Raw genomic sequence first — 24,150 nt, 5'->3', positions numbered from 1 at the left:
GCCTGGCGGCTGTTCCGAGCCATGAGAAGTGCAGTGGCCAGAGAGGTCTTTCCGCTCGTGACGAAGAATCGAGCTGAGCTAGCCAGCAGTATGGGCCTCATATAGCGGTTGTGGTGGTAGGTTTTCCCTGCTTGAATCGCTGAGGCAAGACGTTACATTGTGACAGATTTCCATTGTACCGCAATGCACAGCACTGTGGATATGCATAGTATTCAGTATTCTTCTAAGAAGGTGAAGTGCTTAGAGTACTTTTCTCAGCTCTCCGACGGTGTGGTTATTCACTTGCGAACTGAGCAAGCATCTGATAGAGTCATTACATTTTACCAGCAGTAGTTTAGACGTGTTTTCCTGTTGTATGGACTAGCAAGCTGTCGTCTGTGAGGTTTCGCAGTGGGTTTAGCGTTTGTGTGCGCTCCTACTCAATTTACTATCACATCTTCAGAAATTAGTTTTGGCTCGCTTTCGAGTGTTTCTCCAATGACGTGTGATTGGTGATTAGGGACATTTTCGTTTTCTTTTCGTATGCGAACCCTGTGAAGAATTAGTTGTTAATAGTTGTCAGTATGACGTTTTGCACTAGTGAGCGTCTGTGTTCCCGTTTGGTTTACGAACCACGTCCGGGAAAACAGGTTGTGGCTCACTGTGCGAGTGTCTCTACCGTGTCGTGTGGTTGCTAATTAGGACGTTTACGTCTTCCTTCTGTGCAAAAAGCGTGGATGATGAGAGACCAATACCTTATTTATTTTTATATTTGGTGATGAACTACACTTTCAAATATTGAAATTTATTCCTGAAATTCAACTTAACTCTATAGGTTTAGAGGTACTACCGAAAGCCATATACGAAAATTTGTGCCGAATCTGGACTTGAACCCAGATTTCCCGCTTATCACGAGCGTTCGCTTTAACACTTAGCCTATCCAAGCTCCTTGGGCCGATCCAGAGTTTCTAAGGCGCTGCAGTCATGGACTGTGTGGCTGGTCCCGGCTGAGGTTCGAGTACTCCCTCGGACATGGGTGTGTGTGTTTGTCCTTAGGATAATTTAGGTTAAGTAGTGTGTAGGCTTCGGGACTGATGACCTTAGCAGTTAAGTCCCATAAGATTTCTGTGGTGTGCGTACTGTAAGACCTTCAGTACACACACCATCAGATTATTTGACTTGTCGCTCCAACGATGTAGGCGTGTGTCAGCAATATGTCTCGTGGCGTGTTTATCTTCTGCCGTTAGGTAAGACGATAGAAATGCCACTTGCACCCTTAGAGTAGCAGATTGATGGTAACCAACTTTAAACAGAACTTGATTAATTTTCACACACATTTATTAAAAATAATAACAAGCATAAAAATTACTTAACTTGGTTCTGGATGCTACTTACAATTGACAGTCTGAAGTTCCTTTGGTATTGGTACGTTAATCTTATTCTCACATATATCTCTGATACTTGCCAAAAGTGTCTATACATTTATCTTCATAGCTATGTACAGGAATATGGTAATCATATTAGGCGCAGACTGAAACTTGACTATAGACTGGTACAGACAAATGTAGAACTCGTACAGACTGGTGCAGACAAATGCAGACTGGTAGAGACTGGTGCAGACAAATGCAGACTGACTAATCGGAGGTCTGTCCACTCATTATAATACCTCGTGCGTTCATGTATCACTGCGCGAGTGTGATCCGTGAGGAGAAAAGGTTCTATGTCAGCAGCAATCTCATTGGCGGAAGCAGAATTTGGTCCGTCTCTATGGCAGTGCCATCTCGTAGTGCGGAGACGGACAAGTGCTGCGCCTGCGCTGTTGTGCTTAGCGGGGCGCGCTCTAGTGGGAAAGTTGTGTACGTCCTGACTACGCGGAACTATGTGCACAACAATTCCACACACATTTGAACATTTTTTTTGATCCAGTGTTCCGTATGTCACACTCGCAAATCTCATGATACCAGTGCAGGTTTTTAGAATCAAGACAACGAGAAGTCATAGACATCGTGTCTGGTGTAATTCTTTTTAATTAGATTGCTGTCAGCTCAAGATGGATAACCTATAGTAACAGATGTTAACAGCTGCTGCGGAAGATGGCCACGCGAACAAGTGTATTATCGTTGTCATCTTCATCACAGGCCCATCTTCCCCTTATGTATTTGTATTTGAACTACAGTTTTAAATGTTGAAATGTATTCCTTAAATTCAACTTAACTGTAGTAGGTACGTATGTGCTACCTACAGCGAGATATGAAGATTTGTGCTGGAAGGGGGCTCGAACCCGGATTTCCCACTGGGGTTGGTCGCTGTGTTAGGCGTTGGAAATCAGTGGTGTCTCTCCGTGATCAGTGAGCGAAAGGTCAACATCGCCAGCGAGGAAGGAGCTCAAGCGGGACAGCCTGTTTGGATTTCACCGGCCATCAAGAATTTTTGGGTCGGTGTCAATTTGAGTGAGCTGGTACGAGGAAGGATTCCGAATAACAAGAGCACGTCCGTGTATGCTCTTGCCCTAAGTCCTGATTGTTGGTTCAATGGTCAGACTGGGTCAGATTCAAAGGGTATTGTGTGGACATAGATACATTTCTGTTTTCTCTCATCCTGTCGCTAACTGTTGGTGGCATGACCTGTTGCACTGTAAACAAGTGAGACGCGTTTGTATCAGAGAGTTTTACAGGCGAGGAGCAGTTTGCAAGGAAGTGTTCTGGTTGTCGTGGATTAAATAAGCAGCTTATGCGTTGTGTACAAATGTTGGTTCAACAGTGGGCTTGAGTTATGTGTTCATGTGTGCTGCCGGCTGGGGCGGCCAAGCGGTTCTAGGCGCTACAGTCTGGAAGCGCGCGACCGCTATGGTCGCAGGTTCGAATCCTGCCTCGGGCATGGATGTGTGTGATGTCCTTAGGTTAGTTAGGTTTAAGTAGTTCTAAGTTCTAGGGGACTGATGACCTCAGAAGTTAAGTCCCATAGTGCTCAGAGCCATTTTTTTCATGTGTGCTACTGGTTCTTAGTCAGAGGGGACCAGAGTCTCTGAGTTGCTTATTGTCGCGTTGAACAGCCGAGCATAACGTCATCTGTGTCATACTCCTTGTTGCTCTCCCCTATGACAGTAGATGATTATCTGTGCATGCTATTTGTTAGATGGCAACAGGACACAGGGCTGCTGGAGAGGAATATCCGAACCAAACAGAGGATAACGTAAAGCAATATTCTTTATTTAACAAAAAAATAACAGCACTGCACGCTGGAAAAAAGCATTGGTATTCAGATTACAATAGCTGGCGCTTAGGTTAAAAATTTAAAAAAACCACAATGCACCAAAAAGGTGAGTTCAGAAGTCAGAATATATATACATACAAACAAACACACACACACACACACACACACACACACACGCACACACATGCCCGTGTGCGGTTGTTAGATCCCCCATCGGGCTCTTCCCCAGGTGCGGATAGGGGAAAGCCACCCAGATATAGGTGGTACTGGGGAAATGAAATACCCAGGGCGGACCAAATACTAACACAGGCCTGTTCGGGCATCCTGCAGCTAGTGGTCAGCGTCTGTCCACCTAGTTGGTGCGGCTGCTAAAAATACGTGTTGATCTTGACAGTCAAGTCTTTAACAATTGTGACCTCAAACAGAGGTCTTTGTAAACATTTTATTGGTACACTCAACACCAGTACACTGGTTAAGGTGAGCAAACTTAAACAGCTTGCTGATGTACTAGAAAAATTTCACATGAAAATCCTTACAGTACAAGAGACGTGTTTTACTGCCGAAAACCATTTCAGCACGGAGAACCACGGAATATACAAAGGAAAACCTGCTGTCAGGCGGGCAACACCGACAATGTTTGGCACAGGATTTCCCGTGCATAAATCTGTCTTAGGCAACATCATAAATTTCAGTTCAGTATCAGATTGAATCTCCACAATAGCCTCCAAATCAGGAAACAAAAGACACACAATTATCAACGCACATGCACCTACAAATGATCATAATAGGAAGAGACCACAAGAAGTGGAAGACTTTTTGGAAGACCAGGACGAAGTGAGAAACAAAATACCAGAAAGATACGCCAAAATTGTACTAGGAGATTTCAATACACAACTAGGCAAAGAGAAGAAGTACGAGCAAATCACAGGCCCACATATAGCACACAAACGCACAAACAAGCATGTTGAGGATTTCACAAAGCCCTGTCAAAATTTTAACTTAAAAGTTATGTCGACACAATTCCAGAAACCAAGACGAAAACTCACACCGTGGAAAACGACCAAAACATATGGGGAGAATTCCAAATAGACCATGTAGCCGTAACAAGTAAAAATACAAGTGAAATTCTAAATGTGAGAACTCGCAAAGGATTTTTCGAGCCTGACCGTAATTTGCCACAAGTAAAAATTAGGCTAATTCCAAGGAACAGAAAGACAACGCAGAACAAAATTTTAAGACCAGATGCAGAATACATAAACGTAAACAAAGACAAAATTGTTGAAGAAATTAATCAGAATATAACAGACAACTGGACAGACCTGGCGAAGACAATTCAGAAGGCAATGGGTTGGGGTCAGCCTCTCAGGTAACGCAAACATAGATGGTGGAATGCAACTTGTGATCAGGCAGTTGAACGAAGAGTTAAGGTATGGAAAAAGTTTAGCAGCAACAGAACAACAGAAACATGACAGGATTTCCACAAAGTCCAAAAACAACCCCCGAAAGACATTACAACAGTGAAAAGGGCAGACAACAAAAATAGACTAAATGGAATCGAGGAAGACTTCAAGAAAAATAATACGGGAGATTTTTACAGAAAATTCAGGGAAAATATAGTGGGTTATCAGCCTCCAAATATCTGCTTCAGAAGAAGAAATGGATCTCTAGAAACAAACACTAAAGAAGATTGCAGTATTCTTAAAGGATGCTTTGATAAACTCCTCATCTGTGAGAAGCCCAAAGAAAAACTACACGTCACGAAAACACTGCCAAACCCAGACTCGAAGCCACTACAATCGCAGAGTTAGAGGAGGCTATAAAACGACTAAAGAAGAACAGAGCCTCAGGGGAAGATGGCATTATCGTCAAGATCTGGAAACTTACAGACCAAAATATTACAAAGATAATTCATAACATTTTCTTGGAAATATGGAGTACAGAGAAAATTCCACGGGAATGGAAATACGTACTGATTCACCCATTCCACAAAACGGGAGACAGGACAGACCCTAATAATTATAGAGAGATCTCAGCCATTTACAAAATTCTGTCCAAGGTGTTACTGAAAGCACTGGAACCACAAGTGGATACAAAGACAGGTGAACACCAGACAGAGTTCAGAAAGGGAACGTCCTATATTGAAGAAATTTGGAACGTGCGAGCTCTCTCGCAGGTCAGACATGCGAACAATACTGTAGTTACATTTGTGGACTTCAAGAAGGCCTATGACCATTGACAGGCAGACTCTCTTTGACACACTAGAAGAATATGGAATAACACAGGAAAGCTAGGGCACTGATACAATAGACGCTAACAGACACCACATCCAAAATAAAATTCATGGGAGAAAAATCAGAGCCATCTGAGACACATACAGGGGTCAGACAAGGAAATGGTCTCTCACCAATTCTATTCAACGTAGTTCTGGACAAAATTATCAAGCAGTGGGAAGAAAAACTAAAAGGAATTCAGTTAGGAAGAACACGTGCAAACAAGGCAATCATAAAATGACTAGCATTTGCAGATGACTTGGCAGTACTCAGCAATAACAGAGAAGAACGCAAGAAGCCCTGAAATATTTATATGAAGTCTCTGCTAATACGGGGCTACAGATATCATACGAGAAAACACAATATATGGAAGAAAAGAACCTCAATACACAAGTCATGCACACAAAATACGGATTGATTAACGGAATGGAAAAATTCACGTATCTTGGAGATTACATACAAATAGGAGGATCGAACAAGGCATCCAATAGAGAACGAACAGAAAAACTTCAGAAAACGTACAAACTCACATGGACGCACTACAATAAAAGAAGCATCTCAAGACAAATCTCAGGCTCTACAACACATTTGTACTATCAAAAGCCCTCTATGGAACAGAAGCGACAGTCGGGGCATCACGCATCACAGAGACAGAAACGATAAAACGTAAAGTCCCTAGAACATTTTTTGGAGCAGTACATAGAGATGGTATATGGATGAGGAAACCAATCAAGGAACTCTACGAACATACAGACAGACTCACAGAAAAAATCTGAAAACGACTATTAACATTCACTGGGCACATAGAAATAATGAACAACACCAGGCTCACAAAGAGGATTTTTGATGTAGTCAACAGCTCAATCATGAAAACCACCTGGTTTCATGAAATAGAAGAAGACCTAAAAATCAGGAATCAATAAAGAAATGAGACAGATGAAAGAGACAAATTCAGAAACAAAATTATGAACACGGAATTTGAAGTAAAATAAAGGAAGAGACCAGGGAAAATATGGATAGAACAAAAGAAACACGAATACAGTCAAAGAATGAAGAGGTTTTGGGAAGAGAAAAAGAAGAAGAAAACATGAAAAAGGGAAAAATTGAATAATACTGTAACATTCATGTTCAATCACTGTCTTAATTGCAAAAATATGTAATAATAATAATAATAATAATAATAATAATACATGTCTCAGTTCAAAAACAAGTTAATAGTCATTACAAGAGCTTTTTAATGCGAACTGCGAAGTGTTGCAATTTAAATCCAATAATAATAATAATTTCTTAAACCATAAGTGGAGTGAGCATCAAAGATTCAACAAAACTCTCCGAAAAGGGAAACTTGAAGCAATCCAAAAAATTTATTTAATCAGAATTACTGTTGAAAAAATCTTTTAGCCAACGGGTTAATTTATCAAACCTGCTGCCGGATGGGACCAGTTATATTAGAAGTCTTTACTCTTTGGAATAGTATGACTTAAAAACTATAATTTGAGGAGAAAGCGCTTTCTTAACAACGTAGAAATATATCAATTACGGTGCTCTTCCGCTATGCCACCCTTCAGAAACCATACTGCGCAGGACGGCGACAACACCTGAGGCAGCGTCCGCCACGACACAGACAAACTAAGTTCCACCCTGCAACATATAAAAAAACAATAAATTCACGGCAAGTGTGACGGTATTTGTCGAGCTACCGACCGAAGAGCTACCAACCTTTATAAACCATTAGACAATAAACCTTACGATTAACCAACCAGTAAAAACAAGAAGGTCTTTTTAAAGAAATTTTTTTAAAAGTAAATCTCAGCACTGCCAGCTGTTGCGGTTCATATGGCCAACATAATCTATTTGTAAACTGTCACACAGGAGAGTGAAAATTAATGAAACCACTGCTCCACCTTTCCTACGCAACGAAAACAGATCAGCAGTTAATTACATAAGTCAATTCACGGTGGTATTAGATGACAAAGAAACAGACTAGCCTAAGCAACATCAATTTGCTGTAAGGTGACGCAGACAGCTCTGGAAACATACAGTGATTTTTATGTACTTCCGAATTATAAGCAGTTTAGGAATTACTGGTGGAACTCGTACTGGCTTTACAAGAACATCTTAAATAGTACGCGGCTTCTACAACGAGTGCCAAACCAGTTCGAAGGTACAACCGTTAACACTCGCCTCATCAACAGGCACGACTAACCGGTTTAAGCGTATGTAGCACTATAGGAGGGAAAGAATTCGCACATTGCTGAACCAGAGCAGTAAAACAGTGCAATCACTGCACAGTACGATTTCTAACGAGAAATGGGCCAACAATAGCTTAATAGTCTGGGCCACAGTACTTATAGCAGCAAACAGCTCGCCCCCAAAAACGGTTTAGTCTGCAGCAACAGCGAGAAGGCCGAAGACACTGCGCGATGGCACAGGACAGAACACGGCCGCAACCAGGCGTAAACCTCCCACTGACAGCAACGGATTCCACTGTGGACACTGCCAACCCCAGTTTCGTTACGCCTCGCGCCGCGCAGTCCCATTCATCTGTGCTGTCCCTTTGCGTCGGGCCAAGCCAAGAGCGATCCCACGCTGCTTCGGCGCTGGCTGCCAGCCCCGAGCACAATAACCTCACCACCATCGGCACATGGCCATATTGCCCTCTTCCGGACGTCCCCGTAACCCTCTCTCGAACTTCGCTGCAAACTCACCGACCTCATGATCGTCCTAGTCCACTCCATTAAAGCTTCTCGCAGTCAATCACGCCACAGCAAAGGAAAGCCTAATGGAAGAGCTAACACATGAGCAACGCCAAAGGCAAAGAAAACGCGCTATGGCTCAACCTGTTTCCCTTAAAGCGAAACTGGGGCTGTGTGACTAGGTTCCTTTCCTTGCATCCTACTTCTATGTGGCTCCGACGTGTCCTAGTTCTTCGCCCCATTTTAACACCCCTCAGCAGGAACAGAGAGGGCCTCTCAGTTACTGTATAAGGCCCGACAATTGCCTTGCCTTTGCTACCAAAAATTTTTCAGTAAACGCCATCCCCTACTATGAACGAAGCAACTGCCTTCCTCCGTTACATCGGGCATTCTCCCTATGATGTACTAGTCTGATGTTATATCTGGCTGCCTCTCACTTTCTCTTGATCTCCCCTGGATTACCCCCCCCCCCCCACGCCCCCCACCCCCCCTCACCACCCTCTGGCAGCAGGCAGCAGATCACGGAGCGGTCATAAATTGGCTAATGGAGAATTTAATGAGAAGGAGAACATAATTTGGCAAGAGTTGTCTTATGGCCTTCATGATGACCAGTAATGAAGGCAAAAGATAGCCATCTCACTTATATGTCCCATCGTGTCTGGGATCTTCAATGGTAAGCAGTGGAGGCTGACTTCAAGTTACGGTTTATTTTTTCAGAAGAAGATGGTTGCGGATAGCAAGGTGTCATAGTTATATGCACTATCCTGTGATCAAAATAGAACCTCTTGAAATCTTCAGACGTGAATACTGGCGCGTTTTCACTAATAGCGGCATTTGTGCCACTGCTAGTGATAAACAAGACAAACATAGTGAAGGCGTCGATCACGACCAAGAGAAAATGGTTTCCCCTTTGGGTGCGAGGCAAGCGCCCCCAGTAGTCAGTATAAAGCTTGTCCATTCGTTAAAACTCGTGAGTTGATTGCAGAACACCCCTCCTAGGACCTTTACCAGGTTTAGCCACCTTGTATTTTTCGTACTCGGCACCCAGCCTCCAAACATCGCTATCAGGACCTCTCCAGGTGAACTTCTCGCTCGCCTTAAGACGCGTCTTAAGGCACCCCAGTTGAGCTCCACAAAAAGACTGTTGGAAATATCTAATCACACTCGGGATTATGCTCTGGGGTGAACATGGTGAACATAACTTGGATCCCTTATAGCCATCCCCCCCCCCCCCCCCCCACCCGGACTGGAAACACAAGAAACCCTTCTCCAGGGAATATCCCAGTACAGTCCCTCCAGTTTCCAACTTGTCGTAAACGGAGCCCATTTCAGGGTCTTACTGCTGTTCCACTTTAAGATTGGCAGAAAGGGATGGAATCTATGTTAGGATTCCCATGTTACATGAAAACTGCGCGTTAACCTCGAGATCTTCACCCACATTGTCCGCTTGGAACATTCGGCTCAACGCATCGGCAATTTGGTTCTGCCTCCTTTAATACACTGAAGCGCCAAAGAAACTGCTATAGGTACTCTTGCAGAGATATATAAACAGGCAGCATACGGCATTGCGGTTGGCAACGCCTGTACAAGACAAAACTTGTCTTGCGCAGTTGTTATATCGGTTACTGCTGCTACAATGGCAGGTTATCAAGATTTAAGTGAGATTGAACGTGGTGTTATAGTCAGCGCACGAGCGATGGGACACAGCATCTCTGAGGTAGCGATGAAGTTGGGATTTTCCCGTACGACCATTTGACGAATGTACCATGAATATCAGGAATCCGGTAAAACATCAAATCTCCGACATCGCTGCGGCCGGAAAAAGATCCCTTCAAGAATAGGACCAAGGATGACCGAAGAGAATCGTTAAACATGACATAAGTGCAACGCTTCCGCAAACTGCTGCAGATTTCAATGCTGGGCTATCAACAAGTGTCAGCGTGTGAGCCACTCAACGAAATACCATCGACATGGGGTTTCGGAGCGGAAGGCGCACTCGTGTATCCTTAATGACTGCACGACACAAAGCTTTACGACACCCCTAGGCCCGTCAACATCGACATTGGTCTATTGATGACCGGAAACATGTTGCCTGGCCAGAAGAGACTCGTTTCAAATTGTAGCGAGCGCTTAGACGTATACTGATATGGAGACAACCCCACACCATTACAGAGCCTCCAATCATAGACGTCTTTCTGATTGGCTAGCAATGATGTCACACTCAGGACGGTGGGCATGACCAAGTCTATTTAATAACCGTTCCCTCCTTGTCCGATCAGCAGTTATTCCAGCGTCGAAGGTCGGCGCAACTTGCTCCACGGATTCTACGCACTGTTCTGGATATATTTATTTATTATTTCTACTATTAGTTACTATTACAACGATCCCTCTATCTGGTAACATGTTTTTTTCAGAGTCTGAAGATGGTTCTTGAATAGAATCGAAACCGGTCACTCCAATAAAAATAAAAAGTTGCGATGAAAACTGTTTTTAATCTCTAAATTTTAGTAAGATGAAGTTTGGGCCAAGCATCATGGTACTTGCAGCGCTAAAGGAAAAACTATTAAAAGAAGCTCACAATCACGTATTACAGGACACGGGGACGAAGAACAACGGATCATATGATAGCTGAACGAGATTGGTAGAGGGTATGAAAAACAGGATGTTGACCAGTATGCGAAGGATTGTGTGCAGTGTGCACAATATGGCGATTTCAGTCATCAATAAGTGCCGCTTTGAAGATTATCGGAGGCATCCATGTCATTTTAAATGGTGGGTCTACTTAACCATAAACTGGTGGGTAGCCGCTACGTGTTAACTGCCATAAACCACTTCTCTTGTTACTTCACGTTGATTTCCATTCCGAATCAACAACCGCGTACAGCAGCATAAAAAGTGGTGAATAACTGGCTACTGAAGTTTGGTGCCACAAGCGGAATAGTTATTGATCAGGGCACTAACTTCATGTACAGAGTAACCAAGCAAATACATCCTCTGTTACGAATCCGGAAACTAAGAACTAGTACGACTTTACATTTTCAATAGGGTCTTTCCTTTTAAATGTTGTTTACCGTCTGTACTGTTGCGAACTATCACGGTACCTTCTGTTATCTTTTTTATGAATTATGGCAGCTCTACACATTTCAGTGTTGTGTTTGTTTGTAAGTGATTATGTATTTGCAGGTGACAGGAGGAGGCACTGGAAAGGAAAAGCGGTATTTGGAGAGGGACCGAATCGGTAACAATGGTATCTGTTATAATGGTGGACTACACACCTTACATTCCATTCAAGACTGAAAATCCCTCACGGACACAGAATTAAAACGTAAAGAAAATCAGTTATTAGAAAAAGAACTCTAATACTGCATTAGCGCAAAGGAAGCTAACCAGTAGACAAAATTAACAGAAGGCATTCTAGCAGAGATAGTGAAACTAGGAAATAATACTCGTAATGTAGGGTTATCAAACTGCTGAAGAATGTTAAAAAGAATAATCACTAACTGAAAACTGAAGTAAAAAAATAATCCTCAACTAGGGAACACTACCGCAAAGAAATTGAAGGGAAAAAACTACATTCCGAACTCAATAAACAGTGAAGGATGTGTTAATGTAGGCAAGACGAATGGACCAAACTGCCAGTGTGACGGAATGCTGGGGCACATGTCTGAATATAAAACGTGCCGTTCAGGTGGAAGCAGGCACAGAAAATCCACGTATCAGCAGCTCACCGTCACTGGCTTCTCAGTCCAGATATTCAGCACACATCCCCATACTTGTGGAAGACGAATGTCTTGCATAAAAATGAAATTATCATGTTGAGTCGTGGCTGGCTCATGCTATGCGTTGGATTAAACCTTGGTTGCTATTCTGTGTTTAGTGTCCCGCTGTTATCGCTATTATGCTGTTATCCTCTCTTTCCGTGGGTGGCAGCAGCGGTGTGTATCGATATCCGCACTATAGTTTCCGACTAGGCTGTATGCAGGCAGTTGCTCGCTTGGCGTGGAGCAGTGAGGAAATCTCCGTGGCGTACAGTTTGGCCGGGTCCGTTGGCGGCCTCTACGCGGTGTCGGAGTGGGTGGTGCTGTTCCCATTGCTACGAGGTTCGTGGCCCACTGATCTTGGACATGAAAGTTGAATTTTGACTTATTCTACCAGCAAATCACGACTGTTCACATTGTGTCGCTTGGAGTTCGCTGTCGGCTGTTGGGATATTCCCATGAGCAACAACATATGTTTTCAAGTTGGCAAATTTTAGCCACACTCCGGTGGATTTTAACTGTACTTGGTTATCTGAATTCAAGTGCACCAGCGGAATCTTCTGCCTTGTGGCCGTTAACCGGTTACCTGCCCTGGCCATTGGCATTGTACTTTCCTCATCGTGTTGTCACAGTCCATCACGGTGTGTTGTTTGACAGCTCAATGTATAATTGGTTGTGGTTGCCAATACCTTCCATTGAACTCCGTGTTGGGTGCTGGTCGGGTGAAGCGGAGGTTAGCTTGTTGGTGGGTCCGTTGACTGTCTACCGGTTTGGGTTGTCGTCAGATCGACAATGGTAGGGCCAACTGCCTGTCTCACCCAAGCGAGCTTTAGCGTTTGAGTTCCAGGCCGACCCTTGAACTCCTGAGCGCCCTTTAGTGTACTGCCTTTTCTTGTTTGTTCTTGTCGTTTGTACTTGTATGATTTTTAGCCGATTTTTAGATTAAGGTTGTTTTGCCCTTAAGGCGTCAGATGGTTTGAGCCTTCAGCCTAATTTAAGAACTGTTTTACGTAAAGCCTTTGGCATTTTCAAAATTAATACACTCCTGGAAATGCAAAAAAAGAACACATTGACACCGGTGTGTCTGACCCACCATTCTTGCTCCGGACACTGCGAGAGGGCTGTACAAGCAATGATCACACGCACGGCACAGCGGACACACCAGGAACCGCGGTGTTGGCCGTCGAATGGCGCTAGCTGCGCAGCATTTGTGCACCGCCGCCGTCAGTGTCAGCCAGTTTGCCGTGGCATACGGAGCTCCATCGCAGTCTTTAACACTGGTAGCATGCCGCGACAGCGTGGACGTGAACCGTATGTGCAGTTGACGGACTTTGAGCGAGGGCGTATAGTGAGCATGCGGGAGGCCGGGTGGACGTACCGCCGAATTGCTCAACACGTGGGGCGTGAGGTCTCCACAGTACATCGATGTTGTCGCCAGTGGTCGGCGGAAGGTGCACGTGCCCGTCGACCTGGGACCGGACCGCAGCGACGCACGGATGCACGCCAAGACCGTAGGATCCTACGCAGTGCCGTAGGGGACCGCACCGCCACTTCCCAGCAAATTAGGGACACTGTTGCTCCTGGGGTATCGGCGAGGACCATTCGCAACCGTCTCCATGAAGCTGGGCTACGGTCCCGCACACCGTCAGGCCGTCTTCCGCTCACGCCCCAACATCGTGCAGCCCGCCTCCAGTGGTGTCGCGACAGGCGTGAATGGAGGGACGAATGGAGACGTGTCGTCTTCAGCGATGAGAGTCGCTTCTGCCTTGGTGCCAATGATGGTCGTATGCGTGTTTGGCGCCGTGCAGGTGAGCGCCACAATCAGGACTGCATACGACCGAGGCACACAGAGCCAACACCCGGCATCATGGTGTGGGGAGCGATCTCCTACACTGGCCGTACACCACTGGTGATCGTCGAGGGGACACTGAATAGTGCACGGTACATCCAAACCGTCATCGAACCCATCGTTCTACTATTCCTAGACCGACAAGGGAACTTGCTGTTCCAACAGGACAATGCACGTCCGCATGTATCCCGTGCCACCCAACGTGCTCTAGAAGGTGTAATTCAACTACCCTGGCCAGCAAGATCTCCGGATCTGTCCCCCATTGAGCATGTTTGGGACTGGATGAAGCGTCGTCTCACGCGGTCTGCACGTCCAGCACGAACGCTGGTCCAACTGAGGCGCCAGGTGGAAATGGCATGGCAAGCCGTTCCACAGGACTACATCCAGCATCTCTACGATCGTCTCCATGGGAGAATAGCAGCCTGCATTGCTGCGAAAGGTGGATATACACTGTACTAGTGCCGACATTGTGCATGCTCTGTTGCCTGTGTCTATGTGCCTGTGGTTCTGTCAGTGTGATCATGTGATGTATCTGACCCCAGGAATGTGTCAATAAAGTTTCCCCTTCCTGGGACAATGAATTCACGGTGTTCTTATTTCAATTTCCAGGAGTGTATTATTGAATCTTAAGTGTTGGGCCTTCAGCTGATTTTGAATTTAAGTTGGATTTGCTCTTAAAGTGTCAGATTCTTTGGGTCTTCAGCCGATTTTGAATTAAAGTTGTTCTGGTCTTAAGCTGTTAGATGGTTTGGCGTTCAGCCTAATTTAAGAACTGTTTTACGTTAAGTCTCCGGCGTTTTTAAAATTAATGTTATTGAGTCTTAAGTGTTGGGCCTTCAGCCGATTTTGAATATAAGTTGTTTGCTCTTAAAGTGTCAGATTCTTTGGGCCTTCAGCCTAATTAAGGAACTGTTCTAAGATAAGGCTTTGCCTTTTAAATTTCCGGTTTGGTTGAGCTTTAAGTCATTGGCTTTCAGCTGTTTTTAAATTAAAGTGGTCTTGCCCTTAAGGCATGAGATTGTACGGCGCGTACAGCCGCTAATTAAGGTCCAAAAATAAAGCTGTGTGTTTTTTTAAATTTTTCTTGTCTCTTGTAATGTTTGATCAAAAAAAAGTTGTATGTTCGAGTGTAACTGACAGCCGCTTATTTTGGCCCCTTTCCACAACTTAAACTACCTGTCCTGTCCTGCGGGTTTAGCAAGGCGTCTCACATGTAGCTGCTCGCCTGAAAACGTACCGTCCAGAATCTGCGCTACTTCTCTGAGGATATCTTCACAGCAGTGTGGTGCAGCGAGTGGAATCATCATATCATTGGCTTGTACTTCTCTGACGCATACAACGAAAACTGTCTCACAGCATCGAAACTGGACGGTATCGGAACATATCCCACATGGTTCATGTACTATTGTTCAGCATCACACGAGGCCCTTCCTGTACAAGCATAGGTGATGCACTGTATTAGTCGAACAGGAGCGTCAAACGGGGCGCGTGTTCTTCTGACTTCATATGGAATATGGTTTATGAGCGTATGTTATACGTATATGCGATGGCGCTCATGCTCGCCTAAGAATCCAGGAAGAACGATGCAAGTTATCTCGAACACTCAATGAAACAGTATCATAACAAATAACAAGGACACTTTCAGTGAAAGATTATAGAGGAACTATCGCGAGAGGTCGTACTTGGACAGGCTGTGCACTCGGAGTGACTCATCGAAGGAACCATAGTTAGTTTTGAGAACTTCTGTGAGGTTCTATAAACGCACTAAAATCTGCTACATTAATGTGAAAAGCGCCCCACCGTGTTCACTGGGACCCGATGGGCGACGAAACTTACTCAGACAAAGTAAAGCAAAAACAACTTCACAACACTGCTGAAATATTTGAAAAAGAATGAAGCAACGAAAGGAACGAAGGATGTGACAAAAAACCAGGCTATGAAACATCAGTAGTCCAACAGGAAACGGATTGGTTTTGAAGTTGAGGAGATACTATAACACGTCGTTTCACTTTTTCCCTTCTTCTTGTATATGTCAATTCTTAGATGATTTACCAATAGGTTATGTTATGAATCTGTAGCTCATTTGGCCGTTTAATGATTACGTAGAACCATTAGTATGCCTTAGTCTTAATCTTCGTAAAACCCTTAGGTCGTATGTATTATAAATAGTACGGAAAACTACTACTGAAAGTGTTTGATAATGGAAGCAAAAAGCGTTCCAGCAATCATGGGTCTGCCAACGAGCGGATTGCAAGATAATTGCGAATTCTGCGGTTGTGAACCGCCCCTGACTTCAGTGTGAAATATTGTTCTACTCAGAACAAAGGATTCGAAATGTGAATTTTCGATTAAGTTCCCCTTAAAATGGGCTCACATTTCAACCATGGCATGCGTTAAGAAGAAATACAGTACTACCTAAGTTACGTTACGTGTTACTGTTATGATTCTCGTCGTCAGCTGTTATGATGACAGGTGGCCAATGCTAAATACACTCCTGGAAATTGAAACAAGAACACCATTGTCCCAGGAAGGGGAAACTTTATTGACACATTCCTGGGGTCAGATACATCACATGATCACACTGACAGAACCACAGGCACATAGACACAGGCAACAGAGCATGCACAATGTCGGCACTAGTACAGTGTATATCCACCTTTCGCAGCAATGCAGGCTGCTATTCTCCCATGGAGACGATCGTAGAGATGCTGGATGTAGTCCTGTGGAACGGCTTGCCATGCCATTTCCACCTGGCGCCTCAGTTGGACCAGCGTTCGTGCTGGACGTGCAGACCGCGTGAGACGACGCTTCATCCAGTCCCAAACGTGCTCAATGGGGGACAGATCCGGAGACCTTGCTGGCCAGGGTAGTTGACTTACACTTTCTAGAGCACGTTGGGTGGCACGGGATACATGCGGACGTGCATTGTCCTGTTGGAACAGCAAGTTCCCTTGCCGGTCTAGGAATGGTAGAACGATGGGTTCGATGAGGGTTTGGATGTACCGTGCACTATTCAGTGTCCCCTCGACGATCACCAGTGGTGTACGGCCAGTGTAGGAGATCGCTCCCCACACCATGATGCCGGGTGTTGGCCCTGTGTGCCTCGGTCGTATGCAGTCCTGATTGTGGCGCTCACCTGCACGGCGCCAAGCACGCATACGACCATCATTGGCACCAAGGCAGAAGCGACTCTCATCGCTGAAGACGACACGTCTCCATTCGTCCCTCCATTCACCCCTGTCGCGACACCACTGGAGGCGGGCTGCACGATGTTGGGGCGTGAGCGGAAGACGGCCTAACGGTGTGCGGGACCGTAGCCCAGCTTCATGGAGACGGTTGCGAATGGTCCTCGCCGATACCCCAGGAGCAACAGTGTCCCTAATTTCCTGGGAAGTGGCGGTGCGGTCCCCTACGGCACTGCGTAGGATCCTACGGTCTTGGCGTGCATCCGTGCTTCGCTGCGGTCCGGTCCCAGGTCGACGGGCACGTGCACCTTCCGCCGACCACTGGCGACAACATCGATGTACTGTGGAGACCTCACGCCCCACGTGTTGAGCAATTCGGCGGTACGTCCACCCGGCCTCTCGCATGCCCACTATACGCCCTCGCTCAAAGTCCATCAACTGCACATACGGTTCACGTCCACGCTGTCGCGGCATGCTACCAGTGTTAAAGACTGCGATGGAGCTCCGTATGCCACGGCAAACTGGCTGACACTGACGGCGGCGGTGCACAAATGCTGCGCAGCTAGCGCCATTCGACGGCCAACACCGCGGTTCCTGGTGTGTCCGCTGTGCCGTGCGTGTGATCATTGCTTGTACAGCCCTCTCGCAGTGTCCGGAGCAAGAATGGTGGGTCAGACACACCGGTGTCAATGTGTTCTTTTTTCCATTTCCAGGAGTGTAGAAACATATATTGCAGGTTTGGCAGTGAAGTCGAAAGGAGCTGGCTGCATAGGCTGTCTGCAACGACTGAAATAATTGGTAGTCACTGGTAAAAAATAATATATATTGTACTTAACTTGTGTTCCAGGCTTCTTCATATTCTGCATACATATAATTACAAACAGATATCTAGAGAGGCATTACCTCTGCCATACTTGACTAAGCGCCTTGCTAGAGATTGCTTTCTATCAGTTGAAGGCTATGCTACATTCCTAGTTGACGTCCCGAGCAAGAGTGGACGAGATCTCGTTAGAACGCCGGCAGCGGTGGCCGAGCGGTTCTAGGCGCTTCAGTCCGGAACCGTGCGACTGCTACGCTCGCAGGTTCGAACACTGCCTTGGGCTTGGATGCGTGTGATGTCCTTAGGTTGATAAGGTTTAAGTAGTTCTAAGTTCTAGGGGACTGATGACCTCAGATGTTAAGTCCCATAGTGCTCAGAGCCATTTGAACCTCGCTACATACTTGTCACAAGCCGCGGAGCGGCGCTCGTAGCGACTCGCGGGTCCAGTGATATCTATTACGGACCTCGGTCGATATCTGCAACCCGTAACAAGTGAGGTATCGAGCGTTGATACCACAGTTACAATTTACTATACTCTGTTAGATGTTAGGGGAGGTGTTCCACGTATCGTCCTCGCATTGTGATGTAATACTGTACTCTCTGGAGTGAGTTACGAATTCCTTCAGACACCCTCGGCACATCTCGTAAACCTTGACAATTCAAACCACCATTTATGCTACTGTATCAACAGGAGTGTTGTACAGTTCCGATTTGAGATGAACCCAAACAGAAAAATCTAGGGGACTGAAGTCAGGTGATCTCAGAGGCCAAGGTGCAGGCGCTGCTCGGCCTATCCGCCTTAGACTAGAACAGGGAGGATTCTATAACACTCTTTTTGGGTGCGCCGAAAGCTAATTTTGCGTCTGAAGATTTATCTCCATTTATTTGCTAGGAACTCTTCAATTCAGTTTACTAAGGTGTTCAATAAGTAATGCAACACACTTTTTTCTGAAAGCAGGTTGATTTTATGCAGGTTTCCAATACACTACATTATTCACCACTCTTTCAATTCAAAACCCTATTTTTCAACATAATCCCCGTTCAATGCGACGGCCTTACGCGATGTTACTTGGACGGTTGAATGACCGCATGGTACTACTCTACTGACCGACATGAAAGCCAACGTCTTGCTGCATCAATAATGTTCCCATCATCCACGCACTGCTTCCCGTCGAGTGCATCCTTCATTGCGCCAAACAGATAGAAGTCTTCTGTTAGGCGACGAGGAAACTAGTGGGCATACCCACCTCTGAATACCCAATAGGTGGATGAGTGTGTCACCACTATCAACAGAGATGCCCTGTTGAGCAGCAGATGTTTGATTGTGATCTGTCGATCTCTCAAATGAGGGTGTCAGTAGATTCAAAACTGCAGGAGTCGCCGCTGTGTGCTGCCGGTCGGCACGCGGGAAATCGTGCAGGTTTCCGCGACTTTGTTGCGATCATGAAAGGTGCTTTGGCGAACAACCCACTGCACTGTTGTTCCATGCCTGGTCTCCGTAGACATTCTACAAGCGCTTATGAATATTTGTGACGCTATGGTTCCCGTCTAAAAAAGTTAAATCACAGCTCTCTGCTTGAAATGCATCTCCGCTACAGACACAATTTTGAAGGCTACGCATAGAGCTTCCACCTGTCGGAACTTGCTGAAACTATAGGGGCTGAAACGAAAATACTCAAAGACGTCTCATAACAAATTCCGTGTTTTTTCAGCCGAAAATAGCGGAGAAAAACGCGGTTATTTGATTAGGAGGCAAACAAGAAGAAGATGGAGTCGAATGTATGCGTTCTCACCAACAGTGTCATTCCAAATGTGAGGACTTCGATAGTACGCTTCGAGTCATTCGATTGTGCATGTAATACTGATTTCTAATTCTAGCGATTGACTGACTGTGGGGAAGTATCTACGATTGAACGTGGCATCGCTACCCTTAGTCTGACTTCTATGCTATTCTATTCTAATTACTATTCTAGTTTAATTTAATCTAAATCCTTATACTGTTCTATGTGTGTGGCTGGTGTATTTCATTATTATACGATCTAGTTATCTAGTGGTACGGCATCTACACTACAGCTGTTGCAGGTTTAACGTGCTTATCACCCCGGCACGGTTATAGCGAGTTATAGCCTAAAGACGTTATTTCATGGTGTGCACTAATTTAGGAGCTGTTAGCCTTCGGTCTGTCAGTGCTGTGCGCCCCATTTTGATTCCACTGCTTCGCTCATTAATTATAAACTCTCACTTTCAGAGTCAGCGTTTACGTTCTGTTTTGTGTCGGATATTTCCCATGGGTCTTGCCTGACTGTCTGGTTCTGCTGTGCCGCCTTGTTTCTGTGTAATAGGGATAGGATATGAGTGAAGTAATGTCAGCGCCTCTGTTCAGGTCTTGCCATTTGCCTGTGCCCGTTACGGATTCGTAGATGTCGTCATGTATGAAATCAGTTTGTGACATTCTCATGTGTAGTGTGCAGTGTAGAAGTACCTGCCAAGAGGCTCCTGGTTTCTCACACTACCATTCTATTCGCTGACCAAGCTGCATTCGATGAAAGTGCATTGGGATTGGTCGCATCGTATTGAAAAATGCTCCATGCCTCGATTAGGCTCGGTGTGGCTCATTTTCAAACGCCCCCTGATGTCGGGGAAAAAGGAAAAAAACTCTAAGACCTTTAATGCAGATTGCCACTCACGCTGCCACGCAATCATCAGCCACTGCTTTAGTCGACGCCAGTCCTTTAAACCTTCCCCTGTGGTTTCCATTAGTTTATCTAGTCTGCCCCTCTTCAGCCAGCTGCAACTCACTGCCGGATTGTTAAGGCTGTCGGATATATTCCGAGCACCTCGCACAGTATCACCCCGGACTTTAGATACAAACGAGGCACTGCAATACGTCCTTTATAGATACAAACGAGGCACTGCAATACGTCCTTTTATGTTTCAGTGGAAGTCTGTGATTTCGTTGATACGTGTGAGTTGTCTGTTAATCAACTGCCTGTTTTATGTGTCGGTTGAACGTCAGTCCATCGTCAGTCTGTGCGCCTAAGCATCTGGCTACCACTCTACTGGTCTATATGAGAGCCAACGTCTTGCTCCACCAACAACCTTCGCATCATCCACGCACTGCTTCCCGCAGAGTGCATCCTTCATTCTACATCTACATCTACATATATACCACTCTACCCACCAAGCAACGTGTGGTGCAGGGAACAATTCGCGCCGAACTCACATTCCCCCCTCCCCCCCTCCCACCCTCCGTTCCACTCGCGGACCGCGCGAGGGAAAAACGGCTGTCTGAACGCCTCAGTACGAGTTCTAATTTCCCTTATCTTTGAATGGTGATCATTGCGCGATTTGAAAGTTGGTGGTAATAATATATGCTCTACATCCTCGGCGAAGATCGGATTTCGGAATTTAGTGAGCAGCCCCATCCGTTTAGCGCGTCGTCTATTTGCAGGTGTGTCCCACTTCAAACTTTCTATGAGATCTATGATGGCTAAATGTACCAGTCACGAATCTTACCGCTCTCCTTTGGACCTTCTCAATCTCTTGAATCAGACCCAACTGGTAAGCGTTCCAAACAGACGAACAATATTCTAAGACCTGACGAATTTACGTATTGTAAGCAATTTCCTTTGTTGAAGGACTGGCTGATAAACACCTGCTGGAACGTACGATGTTTATGCAGGATGGCGCTCCACCCCATATATCTTGCGCGCGTCGTTTGGCAATGATCGTGTGCTCAGCCACCACTTTCGTCATGCTTGGCCTCCTAGGGCCCCAGACCTCAGTCCGTGCGATTATTGGCTTTGGGGTTACGTGAAGCCGCAAGTGTATCGTGATAGACCGACATCTCCAGGGATGCTGAAAGACAACATCCGACGCCAGTGCCTCACTATAATAGTGCTGTTCACAACATTATTCCTCGACTACAGCTATTGTTGAGGAATGATGGTGGACATATTGAGCATTTCCTGTAAAGAACATCATCTTTGCTTTGTCTTACATTGTTATGCTAATTATTGCTATTCTGATCAGATGAAGCACCATCTGTCGGACATTTTTTGAACGTTTGTATTTTTTTGGTTCTAATAAAACCCCATGTCATTTCAAGCATGTGTGTCAACTTGTACCTCTCTATCTACGTTATTCCGTGATTTATTCAGATTTCAAATTTATACTGACTTTTTGATCACCCGGTATTTTACGTACGACCAAAATTTTTTGGGGATTAGTTTTAGAATCTACAGATAAAATATTGCTTTCAAATTCGTTAAAAGAATTTCTCATTGACCTTTGTTAGCTGCTTTCATGTCGCTTAACTTCTGTTTGTCAGCGGGGCAGTGACTACATTTAAAACGACTGTGTAAAATCTCTGCTTTCTCAGCAACTTCCTAATATGTTTGTTGTACCAAGGTGGATCCTTTCCCTCCCCTATATTTTTGGCTAGGCACATACTTCTCTAGCACGTGGTGGAGGATACCTTTAAATTCCGACTAAAGATGCTCGATATCTTTGTTTTCCGCAGTGAATGCTTGGAGCTGACTATTAAGATATTCATAAATGACACTTAATGACACTGCGCCAAACAGATGGAAAACTTCTGTTAGGCGGCGAGTAATCCAGTGGGCATACACCTTTGAATACCCCAATTGGTGGATGCAGTGTGTCAGCACTACCAATAGAGACGCTCTGTTGAGCAGGAGGTGTTTGATTTTGATCCGTCGATCGCCTGTTTTCTGTGAGGAATCGGGCTCTCTGTAGTTTTCCTTCCATGTCATTCCAAGCATGTCTGTCAATTTTTACCTCTCTATCTACATTATTCCGTGATTTATTCAGTTTTCAAATTTATACTGACTTTTTGATCACCCGGTAGATTGTCTTGTCTGGAGCTCGGGTTTTCAAGATGCCACCTGCCCAGTATTTACTGCATTCAGGGTTTCGTGGACGAAAGGAGGAAAGCATGTTTCCGTTTATCAGCTTGACTCTTACGTACGTTAATGACCACGAGTACAAACTTAGCAAAGGCAAAATTTTACTTGTGCTCCAGGCATTCCACTGGCAGGCGCGGAAGTGTGGCGGCTCCGGAAGGCGCAGGTGGGCAGGCGGCTGAGTCAGCGGGCCGCGACCACGCGGGGCACGCAGGCGCCCTGGCTGCGTGGCGGAGGCGGCGCGCTGGCGGCGGCGGCGGCGGCTGGCCCGCCAGTCGGTGTGGTGGCCGCGCCCGCGCCGGTGCGCTCGCAGCCGATGCCCCCGCCGCCACCGCCGCCCCCGCCGCCGCCGCCGCCGCTGCCGCCCCCGGCCTCGGCCTCCCGGCAGTGCTCGTCGGCGCGCGCCCGCCGCCTGCTGCGCGCCTTCTTCAGTCACCTCTTCTCCAACCTCGGACTGTTCGCCCTCGTCGTCGGCTACGTGCTGCTCGGAGCCTTCCTCTTCGAGCGGCTCGAGTCCGCCTACGAGGTGGAGCGCCGCAGACACATCCGGAAGTACCGCGATGCCTGTCTCAAGGAGCTCTGGCAGATCACAGGTCAGACGCCGGCCGGCCAACTCCTCTGGCCCCCAAACACGAGCCACGCGCGCAGCTAAAGCTTTTCCTGTCGTACGCCTTGTTTACACAACAGGTGACACACTTACGTTATCCAAGTGGATCATTTACGATACAGCCCGTTCGGAAAGAAAACGGATGTAAGAATTCTACAGACGATAAAAAATCTTTAAAGATGTCGACGACAATTATTAGCACATACACAGAATTGTCTAGATCGCATATATTTATTAATTCTTATTAAAACGCCTTTCGGCATCAGCCATAATCAGGTACACAAACAAAAAGTATACATAAGAAGCAATTTACATACCCTAATGCAACCTGTTAAACGTCTTGTGAATTAGCGTAAGTTAATTACTCCTTATTTATCCTCTTTGCTAATAGTTACGATTATAGCCGATGCAGAAATAAGGATTAATAAATACACGCGACCCAGACAATTCAGAATATAGAAAAGGGTGTAATAATATTTTAATGTCTAGATATTCGATCAGCACGACCTCCACTCGGTGAGGAACCTAACAGATTAAGCTCCAAAATTTCTCAGAGAAACTGAAGATACGTCAAGTAGGTTTTTCACAAGTGTTTGTAAACGAAGTGGCGATAAACATCCACGTTCTCTAAACGGTTTTATGTAATAATATCGTAGAGCAACTATCACTGTTTTAATGGAACTACATTATACTACTGGAGAACCATTGAAAAGATAGCCGCATAAAGTAAGAAAGAGAAGTACACTTGATATGGTTCAGAATGAGACTTTTCACGAGTGTGCTTAACCCTTACGCCAAGTCTGCCTGCGTGATGAAATCCCATGTAAACACCAGATAATCGAGCAGAA

This window comes from Schistocerca piceifrons, chromosome 1 (assembly GCF_021461385.2).
Source record: "Schistocerca piceifrons isolate TAMUIC-IGC-003096 chromosome 1, iqSchPice1.1, whole genome shotgun sequence".
Taxonomy (NCBI): Eukaryota; Metazoa; Arthropoda; class Insecta; order Orthoptera; family Acrididae; genus Schistocerca; species Schistocerca piceifrons.
The sequence above is the reverse complement of the archived record's forward strand: the minus strand, read 5'-3'. Positions refer to the sequence as shown.